The sequence below is a fragment of the Zalophus californianus genome, chromosome 7, assembly GCF_009762305.2.
Source record: "Zalophus californianus isolate mZalCal1 chromosome 7, mZalCal1.pri.v2, whole genome shotgun sequence".
NCBI lineage: Eukaryota > Metazoa > Chordata > Mammalia > Carnivora > Otariidae > Zalophus > Zalophus californianus.
The window spans coordinates 18,190,882-18,204,361 of record NC_045601.1 but is presented as its reverse complement, the minus strand read 5'-3'; positions in this window follow the sequence as shown (position 1 = coordinate 18,204,361).

Below are 13,480 nucleotides of genomic sequence, written 5' to 3'. Positions count from 1 at the left end.
GGTTGTATATTTGGATTTTTCACAAAAACAATTCCTTACCATTTGTCCTTTAGATAGAAAGGTTGAATTGCTAAATAACAACCCAATGAGGTGGTTATTGCCTTTCTGGTCTTTCTCAAAAAAATTACAGATCTTTATAAATATTCAGAAGCTTTGACTATATCAAAGTGACCAGTAGAACATTGCAAACGAGAAACAGAAAATATTTGCAAGACAATTGGCATTTCATTTTTAGAGAAAGCTGTTTTCTGGCAGTAATAGTTTAGCATTTTTGCTTTCATTTTATTTAAAAGTAGACCCAATGGAGAAACTGTAGTTTGGAAGAAAAGGCAGTATGAAAAGAAACCCAGTCCCCCCTTCTCATCTCCATACATAATGTATGCTTGTGGGAGAGCTCTCTGGGAGAACAAACAGGCAATTGATAGCAATGACTGTTCTCTGTTTGTTCCAGTGATAAAATGCAAGACGGGTCTCAACATTAGATTTTTTTTTTTTATGAAGGAACTTAAAGAAAAATTGGCTTATTTGATGTCTTATTACGTCTTAGGCGGTTAACAGATTTGTAAGCATCTATTTTATTAGTGTAATCCCAGGAAATATCGCATTGATTTTTTTAATTGTAGTAAATTCAGACATTTATCTTCAACCCTAAAATTTTCTAATCCTAATGTTGCTTTTGCCTGAGGTAAAAATAAATGTGACAATCATGAATGGAGTTAGGGAGGTTAATTTATGCCTACATATACATTTAATCAATCAGTCAGAATGCTCATTATATATGTGCATTTATATCTACTTTTATCTGTTAAAATGCTTTAGGCTGCTGGTAAGAGAAAAGGCATATCTCACATAGCAAAAAGACTCAAAATGGAATGCCTCCAGGGTTGGACAATTCCATGGCTCAAGTGCATCATCAAGAATATAGTCTCTTTCTGTCTTCTTTGCCTTCTTGGGCATGTTGGCTGTATACCCTTGCTGTCTTCTTTAGGGCTGCAAGATGATTATCACACATACAGGTGTCTCATGAAGGACATCATCTGACTTCCAGTGGTAGAGAAGACCATCTCTTCTTCCCACATCTTTGTTTTTTATGAGCCAGGAAACCTTCCTCAGCAGCCTTGTGTCAGACCTCCGTTCCCATTAGCAAGTATTGGGTCCTGTGCCTCCATCTAAAACAATCACAGCCAAAGAGAGCAAGATTACTCTGATTGGTTTAGAGAGTTCAGATTAGCTTCTAAATTCCTTGGGAGGAATGTGAACCCAGCAAAATTTTGGATTAGTGAGCAGGGAAGTTTGGCGGTGGGCGTGATCTGAGGTGGCAGCTAGCTGTTGAGGAGGCAATGGTACTGAACACATATTGCCATATGTGTAAATCAAGGAAGTCTGAATTATTAATTTGGGAATGTTCATTGTAGTCCTAGGGATTCTAGCCTTTAAAATGAAAAACCTAGAATTCAGACACCATTTTGTTTTATTTTCTTAATAACTGTCAGGAAAGATTTTATGTACAAAGTTGGTTTTGGTCTCTCTCCTCCACTGGAATGTAAGTTCCTTGAGTGTGGAAGCTCTCTTTGTCTTGTTCACAGCTGTATCTCCAACACTGAGAGTAGTGTAAGCATCTCGTGGTAGGCAATTGGGAAGTATTTGTTGAATAAAAGATGAACATTACAAGGAGGATATTGTAATCCCTCTCCAGTCACAGGGTGGAAATCATGATTTAGAAATTATATGGTTTAATATTGCAAATCAAAAATGTAAAGTGCTCCATCTTTTTATATACATGTGGCTCAGTTCCCTCCCCTGAAATGGGAGAACAGCATGATAGTTATTGTCTACCTTCTCATTAACGTGGTTCTGTGACATGGTGCCTAGAGAAGAGGTTTCAGGGGGCTACGCTCCAGCAGAACCTAGGGACGGAAGAATACAGCTCAAACAACACACCTAAAGCATGAGAGCAACATAAAAAGGCAGAGGAGGTGGACCAAGACTGACAGAAATAAAACAAGAAGTACGAGTGCAAGAAACATTACATTCTAAGCTTGTATGGACTGGTTTGAAGACTCTAACATGATACATTCTCTAAACTTTAAAATATAAATCGTGACGCTCCTGCAAATGATGTCATGAATCATTGAAGAAGATTAGGGAAAGGTACCCACTCTAGCAGAGCTTTTGATATGGACTATTTCAATTTATTGAAATTCTAGCCACTGGACTAACTCATAGGTTAGTTAGTTAGTTAGAGCCATTCATTAACCAAGTCAGTCTTCAAGTGAGTGTTTGGTGCTCCACCAGTCTTTGATTTTGGCTCTCTCCTATTCAATGTTATTATCAACATCTCGAAGAAAGACTTCTAAACTTTAATAATCAACTTAGAAGTCTTTAATAAGTGTGCTTATTCAGATTTATTTGTGATAAAAAGCAGATGAAAAGAGACTAGATGATGGAGAAAAGATCTAAGGAAATTTTAACTGGCTGGAATGAGTAATGGTATCTAAGAAGATAAAATCTAACAAATAAATGTAAAGCTCTTAACTTTGATTCAAAAAAAAAAAATTATTGCCAAAGCACAAGATGGAATTGCTCTGGCTTAGCAACAATCTACATAAAAGAGACTTGAAGAGGATTGGTTGATTGGATGGGAAATGTCTTCCCTAAAGCTAATGCAAGATACATTGATTTAGCCTAAAATGTATCCATTCAACAAACCATTTTTTAATTAAGCACTCTGCACAAAGTGCTAGCAAGAAAATTGAGGTTTAATAATTAATAAAAACAGTCCCTGTCCTTAGGGACATCCAGTTCATGATAGAGATGAACAAATTCAAACTGCAATGTAGGGCTATAAATGTAAAAATGTAAAATAAAGCCTAGGCCTCAAAAATCACAGATAATCCCAGTGAACAAATACTGGTCAGATCACAGTAGAGTTTTGTGCTAAATTTTCACCACACATTTTTCTAACAGCTTCATTGAGATATAATTAATATACCATACAGTTCACCCATTTAAAGTGTATACTTCAATGGTTTTTAATATAGTCACAAAGTCATGCAACCAGCAACACCAGCTAATTTTAGGATGTTTTCATCACCCCTAAAAGAGACCCTATAACTATTAACAGTCATTGTCTATTCCCTCCAAACACCAACACCACCACCACAGCCCTATACAAACTCTCACATTCCATCTTTATAGATTTGCCTGCTCTGGACCTTTCATATGAACAGAATCATACAATATGGGCTCTTTTGTGACTAGATTCTTTCACTTATCACAATGCCTAGGGATTCATCCATTTTGTACCCACAGATCAGTATTTCTTTTTTTGTTGTTGAGTAATATCCCATAGTATAGACATACCATACATCATTTATCCACTTATCTGTTGATGGACATTTGGGTTGTTTTTGCCTTTTGGCTATTATGAATAATGATCCATGTTCGAGTTTTTGTGCCAACCTATGCTTCATTTCTTTTGGGTATATACCTAGAGGTGGAATTGTTATGTCACATGATAACTCTACGTTTAACACGTTAAGGAACCATCACACAGTTTTTCCAAAGTTGCTGCGCCATTTTACATTCCCACCAGCAGTGTATGAGGTTTTGAGGTTTTCTCCACAAGCTTTTCAACACTTATTATTGCCGTCTTTTTGATGATAGCAATTCTAGTGGGTGTGAAGTGGTACCTCATTGTGGTTTTGATTTGCATTTCCTTAATGACTAATGATGTTGTGCATCTTTTCATGTGCTTATTGTCCATTTGTATGTCTTTCTGAGAAAAATATCTACCTGGATCTTTTGCCTGTTTTTAATTGAGTTATCTTTTTATTATTGTTTTAAGAGTTTTCTATGTATTCTGAGTACAAGTCTCATGCCAGATATATGGTTTGCAAATATTTTCTCCCATTCTGTGAGTTATCTTTTCACTTTTTTGTTGATACAATTTACAATACAGAAGTTTTTAATTTTGTAAAGTCTAATTGTTGTTGTTTGTGCTTTTGGGGTCCTGTCTAAGAAACTATTGCCTAATCCAAGATCATAAAGATTTACTTCTATGTTTTCTTCTGGAAGTTTGATTTAACTCTTAGATTGATGTGTATGATCCATATTGAATTAACTTATGTGTATGGTATGAGGAAAGGGTCCAGTTTCTGTTTCTGTCCACTTATCCCAGGGTCATTTGTTAGAACGATTATTCTTTCCTTATTTAATTATCTTGACATCCTTTTCAAAAAATCGATTGACACTGCACGTTAGGGTTCATTCTGGACTCTCAATTCTATTCCATGCATCTATATGTCTCTCCTTATACCAGTACCACACTGTCTGGATTATTGTACCTTTGTACCAAGCTTGAAATGGGGAAGTGTGACTCCTCCAACTTTGTTCTTTTTCAAGATTATTTTGCCCATCTTCAGCCCATTTCATTTCCACGATCGGCTTAGGACAACATAGTTTAAGAAGGATATTGATAAAGAGGAGCAAACCAGAGGACATTAGAAGAAAATTTTCAATAATCTGTGATGTTTAATCTGCAAGGTGGAGTATAAAAGTGGAGCATGAGAGATGATTTCATGAACTTAAATGGTTGTTGTAATGGAAAATCATTCCAGCAAATTCTTTGTACTCCATATGGTGAAAATTACTGGAAGGGGAACCTCAGTTCAAGGATGAACTTTATAACCACTAATCTTAGTCATAAGTAAATCAGATTTTCTCATACTCTGATCTACCCATCCCTAAAAAGTCGAGCAAAGGCACATGATCTATTCATCAGTAATGTTGTAGAAGAAATTTCAGCCCTGAATAGAGGATATTATGACTCTGTGCTATGTGGATATGAATAGCAGTGAGAATCTAGGCATTGTCACTGGGAGCTATCTCGATTAATCCCCCCAAACCATATGAGATAGGTACTATTATTATTTATTTTATTAGATAAGGAAAGAGGCTTAGATAGGTTTAATAACTTGCCAATGACACACAGTTAAGAAGGGACTGAGTGTACCCTCAAACCCAGTTCTGTTTCACACTGAAACCCATGAGTAATAGATCATGTAAAAGGAGAACAGGAGCTATTTGATTTGCCAAGTGTGGTCATTGAGGAAGAGTATGTTGTCAAGGATGAGTTTGAGGGTCCAAGTTTTAACAACTGCAGAGAGATATGCTCCCATATTCTCATAGAAATATGGAAGTTCACAAGAGAAGCAAGTGCTAGTGGATGTAAACAGCAAGCTCACCCATTCAACAGCAGATAAGTGTCCATGTTCAGATTTGGGCTCAAGCCTACTTGTTCAAGACACTATGGTTTAACCCCTCTTCGAGGTGAGTCAGAGATAGCTGACTCTGAGGCTTTGAACCAGAGAACAGAAGTGAAATTAACAGAGAGGAAACCTGAGAAGAGACACTAGCTTGGGATTCTTTGCCTGGTGTGTCAGATATGTTAAATATGAGCATACAAAAAGTATTTTCCAAAAAGTGTAAAGTAGAACATCCTGCTGTGGAGAAGACAATTAAAATGTGGGATTGAGCCTTAGATCACTAGACAGGATTGGCCTTCAAGAGATGGCTGGAGAAAAGAAAATATTAAATCTCTAGGCCAAAGACTATAAGGAAGGAAAATCAGAGGACTTAGCATTTAGCTTTGTGTCCTTCAGCCCTCCTGTGCATCACCCAGAATTTGCAGCTTGTATGCCTAAAATTTCCTCAAGTCAGTGCCCCTTGGAAAGAATTTAGCTAATGTCTCCTGATGCGGGACTCTGCACCTGGCACCAAGCTAAGAGCTTTCATGGAGAGACTATTATTTGGTGTTTATAACAAAGTCTGTTGCAGATGGTATTCCCTTCAGATGAGGAAACTGGAGACTCCAGGAGGTTAAATAACTAGCCCCAAGTGAGAGCACAGCAAAGATGGAAACCCAGTCCTTCTGACACCAAGCCGACAACTGCCTGAGGTGCTCAAAGGTACCACACTGCAGCCAGGCTGCCTTTGTTTCTGAGCCTCCAGAGAAGGAGACCAAGATCTCAGACAGGCTGGAGCCCTCCCCCAGCCAACTCCCAGCTTTGTTCCTTCCTTCTTTCCTTCCTTTTATTCTTCTGACCATCTGAATATCCATCCATTTTTTTTTTTAAATATGTCATCGTGTATGTGCTAGGTACCAGTCACTGATGATACAGGGAGGAACAAGATTCAATTCTTACCCTCACGGTGCTTACAGAGAAGAGAGAAAGAAATTAAGCAAGTAAGTATACATTGATTTAAATTAGCTAAATGCAGGCACCTGGGTGGCTCAGTAGGTTAAGCGTCTGCCTTCAGCTCAGGTCATGATCTCAGGGTCTTGGGATCGAGCCCCACATCAGGCTCCCTGCTCAGTGGGGAGTCTGCTTCTCCCTCTCCCTCTGCCCCTCCCCCACCCTGGCTCATGCTCTCTCTCTCTCAAATAAATAAAATCTTTAAAAAATAAATGAGTGAATGAACTAAATGCCCCTCCACTTATCTGATTCCACACAGAAAGAGAAAGGAGTTCACCTAATAACATTTGCTATAAAATAAGAACCACTTAGGTTAATAAAGGGTCCTAAATTTAGTTTTAAAGCAAGACCAGATTCAATAAGAGTTACTTATTTCTTTTGGAACGTGCATTCTGCATTGCAGTCCTTTTAAAATACCTTAACCAAAAAGCTAGCAAACTTAGCAAATCTTTTCTTTAATGAATTCAAGTGGTTTGTAAGTTTGAGTGTGTGTGTGTGTGTGTGTGTGTGTGTGTGTTTATGCTGAATATCCATATTTGGCTGCTGCCAGTGAGATTTCTCCAAGGCAACTGGGGTTGGCATGACCCTGACCATGACTTTGGGCGTGTCTAGCCTTCGCTGAGTTAACCTGGGGTGAGAAGGTAAGAACAAGAAGAAGGGAGGGGTGGAGCTGGAGCTAAGGCCAAGTAGGAAAACCTTGCAGGACCTGAAAATCTTCTTTCTCAAGTGTTTTGAAAATATCTGAAATATGCCCTAAAATTCACCCTTAATGGGTCCATGAGTTATTTTTGGCCCAAGAATAGAATTCATTTTGGAGAATGTGTTAAGGGGCTCCTGACAACACATGGGTTCTCCATCTTCCTCACTCAGCACCTCCTCTGTATGATTTAGACTCAGGCTTCTAACAAAAATAATGGGCCACACCTCGGCCGCTTGCGTCATAAGAGTATGTGTCAATTTTAATCATGCAACTAAACTCAATTCCGCAAAATCACAAATTTTAAAAGGCAATGGGTGAATGAAAGGGGGAGGTGGGGGTTGTAGGTAAATTAACACACCCTGATTGCTGACCTTATATAATCATATGCTTAGTCTGGTCAAATGTAATCAACTCACTGAAAGGAAAGACAAAATCAGAAAAATAAAATCTCTAATCAAAAAGGTATTTTCTGTTACTATAACCCCTTATTGTCCCTTTTGACCTACTCAATTATGGAGGGATAACTAATAGTATTGTTTTTTCAGCATGAAAATTTTCCACAGAACATGCTAAACTGATTAGAAACTGTATAATTTTTAAAATATGTATTTGTGCTTGGTTTTATAAGCCTAAGTTATACACTAACTCAGCAGTTTCCAGGCTGTAATAACACATCCAGGAGCCCTACAGTTGACTCTCATATATTATGATGAGTCAAACCCACAACTCCTTATTTCAGCCCACTTATCTGAAGCGACCAGTACAAACATGTTCCTAGCAATTATAACCAGTAGCAATAGTAGATGCAAGTATAAGAGAAAACTCATGAGCCAAAGCTTTGCATCTCAGAAGATCCCCTATTCATTCCAAAATGACCTTGAATTTTTTTCCTTGGCTAGTTACATGATATTTCTAGATCTTATGTTTTTTAAGCTTACAGGTGGGTAAGTCAAGATTTGAAATGTCTCTCATCATTAATGAAAAATGTAAAAGATACTTGCTGAGACACAGTAAGCTTATTCCCTTCTTTTTATATTTTAAGATTTCTTCTTTCCATACAAGGACTCTGAAGGATCTTGTTCACTCATTGTTAATGTCAGGATTCAGGAAACAATAACCTAATATAAGAACTATTAATAACTTCACAGTGCCTTAAACTTTGCACTTAGACTGTAAGGGTATGGTGAAAGGTAAGGAAATTGTAAGGAAATGGTGGTGTGAGGGAAATTATCCCAAGATGTCCCAAAGGTCATGGACTATGAAAGCACACAGATAAAATTAAGATGCTGGAATCATACCATTTATTAAATTGATTTAAAATACAAAAACAAACAAACAAGGGGAAAGAGATGGAGTTAGTCCATGAGGATGGGATGCAAGCAGATGACAGCACCCCCTACCCAAATCCTGGATTATGAAGGTCCGTATGTAGTGTTCTCTGCACTGACGGGGTGCTTTGGGGCCAGAGCTGAGGTTTGAGCAAGGGAGGCTGCAGACAGAAGGCCCCTCTGGGGCCAGTGACACACCCTCGCTCTATCATGGAGATGCAGAGAAAAGGATCCTGGCCAATATCTGTCACTTGCCAATTATCTTGCTGAACAGCCATAGATTTTATCTGCATTTTTTTTGAGCACAGCTATTGCCAGAATGCGACCATGAAGAGGGTCACCAATGAGTGGCTAATAATGTAGGGGTGGCATAACCGTCAGCCCAGAGGCAGCATGATCAAGATTTATGATCTGATATTCCTATCCATTTCTATCTATAGGTAACATTCTTGTTTGTTTCATCATAGAGTTCATTTTTCTATTTATATGTCTTAACATATTCTGAATTACTTTCTATCTGTACTTAACACATGCTGTGAATTTTGCCTGTAGCACATAAGGAACTAGCTTACTTATTATCTATGCCTAAGGATTTCATCATTCATCTTGTTTTCTTGTCCTCTGTAGCAGAATTGAATGTTCCAAATAATATAGCAAACTCCCATCATAACTGGTGTTGATTCTTACGGCAACCTTCATTCCCAAGTTCAGCAGGACACCGGAGAATTGAAAGGCCACCATGCAAACAAAGACATTTCACTTTTATTTTATGGAACTCACTTATTTATTATCAAACCCAAGATACCTCGGCACAACCCAACCTTTTTAGAATCTGTGGTATCAATAGTCATGAGCAATGAGGCTGTCTAAAATTTCTTACTGTAGTCAACTCGCCTCCCTACAGTTACTCAAAAGAACCTCACAAGAGCCTGAAAATACATGGCCCTCCATTTTCTCTCTGACTCCCTCTACTGGCTTTCTTGGTCTTCCCAGAATTCTCCTGCCTCATGACAGGTCTGCCATGTTTCCTACCTCATATTGTTCATGACAGAGTTCCTGTGGACACCACTGACATAGGATCCCATGAGAATGACACAGCCTGAAAATGGGTGTCATGGGGGCCATACCTGAGAGCCTCTACCTGCTATCCCTGGGTCTGAAAAGTTCCCTACATGGCCTTAGGGCTTGTTTTGCCTTTGCCTTGATACTTTTTCTTTAGGTTTTTGCTAAAATGTTACCTTTTCACTGAGCTTTCTGTTACCACTTTATTTAAATTGCACCCATCACTTCCCACCTCAACACTCCCCATCCTCTTTTTCTTTACTTGTTTTTTTAAAGATCTTATTTTTAAGCAATCTCTACACCCAATATGGGGCTCGAATTCACAGTCCGAAGATTAAGAGTCCCATGCTACACCGACTGAGCTGGCCAGGCATTCCTCCTCTTTTTCTAGTTTGACTCCACAGCACTTTATTGCCTTCTAATATACCATTTAAAATTTTCCACTGATTTTGGCCATTTGTCTTACCCAGTCCTATCCCAATTACACACACACACACACACACACACACACACACACACACACACACACATACACTTGTAAATTCAAAAAGAGAAGGAATTTTTATGAATTTTGCTCACTGCTCTATTTCCAGGACTAGAAAAGTACCTGGCATATAGTGGGTTCTCGGTCCATATTTGCTTAATACATCTACTCCACCCCATTATCACAACTGTAGATATTTCTCTTCTACTGACTCCATTTCCATGCCAGGTGAGTAAGAGGAAAGAAAAATCAATATGGGTCAACTCAAAAATAGCTCCAAAAAAATTACTCTGGAAAACATTGTCCCTCTATGGCCGAATTTGCAGGCAGATGACAGGAAGCTGGGCAGGATTAATGTCAAGTGAAAGCAGAGATAGAAATCGTGTAAGGCTGCAAAGTACCAAGTACTCCACTTATCTATGAGTTTGCCATGCCAGAGGGTTGGCTCAACCAAGGACGTTAGAATTGCCTTAAGCTCTATGGCTGGATCCTACTTCGAGGGGCTCCACAGCTTATTTGAGGCAGGACTTTCTGTTCACTGATTCCAAGCATGTTTGTTTGAATGAGAAAGGTATTTCCTTGGTCTAAGGTGAGGGTTGTTGTTTTGCAGAAACTTGTGATGGCTAAATAGCTTAGGGGTGTTGGCATTTCCTAAAGGAAATGATAACATCATGTGGGCCTTCTGATAGGAAAATAATAGCGCCCCACTCTCACCGTGACATAGCCTGGGGATGTTTCACTAGAGGGAGTACTGGCTCAGCGCTGAAACGCCCACATGCTCCTAGTCCCGTGCTCACCATGACCTAGGACATGGATGTGAAGAAGTTGGACCAATTGAACCACTGTGGAAGGGAAGCTTGCTTACTCGTTTAACCCTCTTCCTTTCCAAAATCTGGACTCCCTTTCACTCTCAGAGCTCAGAAGCAGGTCTCAGACATTTTGAATGCTGTTCTGGGTCCTGCTCTGACTTGTTGATCAATCTCAAGCAAGTCTTTCTACCTCCAGCTTTGTCCTTTCTCACTTGAGGTCTTTCTTCCGTAAAAGTGGGAACTTGCTACTGAGTCTCTCAACAAGGACACAGAAGTCAGCTCAAAATTGGTTAACAAAAACAACTTTTGTGAATGTTGTCATTCTGTAACCGGGGCTTTTTCTTCTTTGTTGAACTTTAGTCACTCTTCTGTCTCCCTCCTAAAGGGAATGCCAAGACATCCAGCGAACCTCCGCACCCCCCCAAGTTGACCTCACATGACTCCTCATGCATGCACCACATGGGAAGCAATGGATGTCAGGCCCTTGTCAGTGCCCCCAGCCCTCACTAAAATTTCTCTGACTCTCTGGAAACTGCGTCTGTTCAATCTCCCATGACGTTGACATGTTATAGTAAAAGAGTTGGCTTGTACTCTGGGTCATTCTTTCCCATAGAAAAATACAGGGTTAAATCAGAGAAATACCATTCAAAGGTTCTAAACTAAGTAATTCCTGTGTCCAGCAGGAGGAGTGTTTTTGTTGACTTGTTTTCTTTTTCTACCCTGAACCAACATCTCACGACAAAGAGAAACACTTGTATGTTCATAGGCTGGGACAGACTATTCTTACACTGTCAATCAACACTTGGCTCGAATCTAAGTATTAAATGTAGGGTAAATTCAAATCTTTGCTGTTTTCATGGAATAATCACTAATGAATATAATCATGTTCCGATGTAATTTGTTTCATTTGCAAGTTGGCAGGAATGAAGAAGGCAGTTTTCTTTAAAGATGATTAGACCATGGTTATTAGGGTGAGGTCATTGGTTTACAATTAAGTCATTTTTTTCCCTACGGTTATAATAATAGTGATGGAACCCAGAATCTTGTAGCTTGCTCTTTGGCAAAGGAAGGAGATGAAATTTTCAGAGTTTGGGCTGCCTTCCCTGAGCTGAGGAATAGTTTCCCACACCCGAGGCTGCTGGTGGGTAATGGCCCCCTCATACCACAAGCATTACTTGGTGTCAGGCCTCTGGGGGCCCCCAGCAGTTCACAGCACTCTCCAACTTGGAGCAGAAGCCTCTACAACATAATCGAGAAGAAGATATTTTAAATTTAAATCCCAGATTGGATTTATTGTCACCTGATCTACCGTGTGCTAATAAGAGGAAGAGATAGTCTTCAAAGGAAGAATAAAAGCAGACCTAAGGATTTTGCACTCCCCATGAAAGAAAAAATATCTTCCCACTGAGGTCAGGAAAAGTTATCAGCTTCAGACCTCTAGGCATGGGACTTAATTTCCCATATCATTATTTTTGCCTGCATAGTCACCATTTTTTAAAAAGTTATGTTTTTATCTCTTTTCCTCTCTTACAAACAAAACATTTCATGGTCTCCACAGACCTATTTTTGGCAAGCTCTAAAAAATCTGAAATACTTAAAGCCCGTCATAGGGAAAAATAGCCACTGGGACTAAAACCACTGGATTCTAGGTACTAAATGAAATTCTGTTGCTCCATTAAAGAATTTTCCTCTCTGTTCTTGGGGTTTAGATGAAGAAACAGTGGGGAGAGTCCTGAAACGGGAATTGAGACTCATGTCTTCATCCTGACCATGTTGTTAACTAGTTGTCAGGCCCTGAACCAGTCACTTAAGCCAGCTGAAGAGCTGGAATATGTACATATTAAGACCTCTACCTGCTAAAACACCTCTAAATGCATGCATATAGATAACGGCTAAAGTCATACATTTGGTGGTTGCATTTCTAGACTTTTCCTAAAATACAGGCTTTGAAATGAAAACTACCAGGCAAATGGCATCTGCTCCTGCTTTTAAAAAACTTGAGATTTATGGACACTGAATTGTGCCTAAGAATTTGATAGGAATATACCCATTGTCAAGTCTCAGGGTACTGTTTATATTCTGCATAAATATTTAAACAGAGAATTCTGAGCACCAGATTGTCATCAAGGAAAGAGTAAGCTGCAATATCATGTAGCTGCACAAAGTAGTAAAGCTTCATGGTCAAGAGTGTGGGTTCTGGAGTCAAATGGCTGGTATTCAAATCCCTTTCCGGCCACTTGTTTGCTCTGTGACCTTGGCAAGTTGACTTAACTTCTTTGTGCCTCCCGCTTATCTATACATGGAACCAATTCCATTATCTCCCTTCTAGAACTATTGTTAAGGATTCACATAAATAATGCATTTATAGTAATCAACTCCATTATTGGCATACAACAAGCATTCAATAAACATTAGGAACTATTTTTACAACCTGAGAATTAGGTCCAAAATGATGAATCTGAGACCCTCATTACTACTTTCAATTTTTTATGACTTCAAATCTAATAGAAAGAATTAAATAAAATAGCCAAGAGTGGCCTTTGTTATTCTCTTGGTTCCTTAGTTGTTTCTTTTTTTTTTTTTTTAAGATTTTATTTATTTATTTGACAGAGAGAGACACAGCGAGAGAGGGAACACAAGCAGGGAGAGTGGGAGAGGGAGAAGCAGGCTTCCCACTGAGCAGGGACCCCGATGCGGGGCTCGATCCCAGGACCCTGGGATCATGACCTGAGCCGAAGGCAGACGCCTAACGACTGAGCCACCCAGGCGCCCCAAGGGTAGACATTTTTAAAATTATTTTTAAAGATTTTATTTATTTGCTTATTTATTTGAGAGAGAAA